This window comes from Corapipo altera, unplaced genomic scaffold (genome assembly GCF_003945725.1).
Source record: "Corapipo altera isolate COAL_440 unplaced genomic scaffold, ASM394572v1 305, whole genome shotgun sequence".
Taxonomy (NCBI): domain Eukaryota; kingdom Metazoa; phylum Chordata; class Aves; order Passeriformes; family Pipridae; genus Corapipo; species Corapipo altera.
This window is the reverse complement of record NW_020885011.1, coordinates 944,090-945,420: the sequence shown is the minus strand read 5'-3', so window position 1 is coordinate 945,420 and position 1,331 is coordinate 944,090.

Sequence of the window (1,331 nt, the reverse complement as noted above, 5' to 3'; positions counted from 1 at the left end):
GGGGGGTCCGAGGAAAAAGGAAGGAACTTAACTCCCATTAACCATCCCATTGTACTGGCCGTGGGAATAATCGGGTTTGCTAATGCAATTGCTGCCTCGATGCGAAAATCCGACTGGAAAATGTATTAGAGCAATTATCCGCCTCCCTCCGCAGCCGGCGGAGCATTAATATTCAATTTTGATGTGGAAGCCCTATTATGTTAATGACTTTGGTGACAAAAGTCGTTAATGCAAGACGTTCCCTTCATGGCAGCAGCATCAGCCGGGGCGAGCAGAGGCTGCTGCCACGGGATGGGACGGGGCACGGTGCGAGGGTGCGGGGTGGGGCTATGGGGGGGGGGGGCCGGGATGAGCCCCCTCCCCGGCCTTACGGGGGTCCTGGTGCTCGGGTCGAGCAGCCGCTCCACGTTCTGGAGCTGCCGGAGCTCCTGGGTCTGTGCCGGGGCGGATTAGCCGCGCTGCAGCACACCCGGCAGCGCCGCTCCCTCCCCGCAGCTGCCCTCCTTTGTTCTCTGCCCGAGCCCGGGGAGATGCACCGGGGCTCTCCCGCCTGCCGGGAGGCGCTGGCCGGTGTCCCGGCCGTCAGGTGACAGTGGTGCCCCTGCCCCGGTGCTGCTGCTGCTGCGGTTTGGGCAGTGCCATGGGCAGGCCTGGATGGGTGGGTGGGCGGATCTGGAGCTGTGGGCTGGTGGTTGGGGGCACAGGGAGGGGGATGAGGAGCAAACTACCAGTAGAAGCGGCACCCCCTGGCCTTGCCATCAGCGGCCATGTCAGTGCCATGGGCAGCGTGAGGCTGAGCTGTGCCCTGACAGTGTCCTGGAACTGCTGGAAGGGACAGGAAGGGGCAAACACGGAGCTGAGAGCTGCCTGTGACAGAGAGAACGACCATGACCCTTCACCTCTCCAGCAAAGGGCTCGTACCCTGTTCTGGGAGTGACTGAAGGCCCCGGCTTTGCTGTGAGTGTGGCTGGCAGGGGGTGGCCCTGTTGCACAGGAACCCAGCTGGCCTGGCACTGGAAATTTCTCAGGGCCAAGGAGGGGACAGCAGAACCCAGACACAACCCAGGCGTAGGCTGGGATTTCTGTTGGTCCTTTCCAGGCTCTCCCAGGAGGCTCCTGCCAGGGGCTGTCCCCTCTGTGCACTGAGTGTTCTGTGTCCCACTACAGGGATTGGCACGCGGCTGTATCCCCACCCTGGGGGGCCACGTGTGGCACAGCTCCGCCTGCATGGGGGGCTGCAGCAGTTGGGATTTGTTGCCCAGAGCCCCCCAGTATGATGCCAGCCGCCCCCAGTCCTGGTTCTGATGGGTGAGTGGGGCCACAGGCACCCC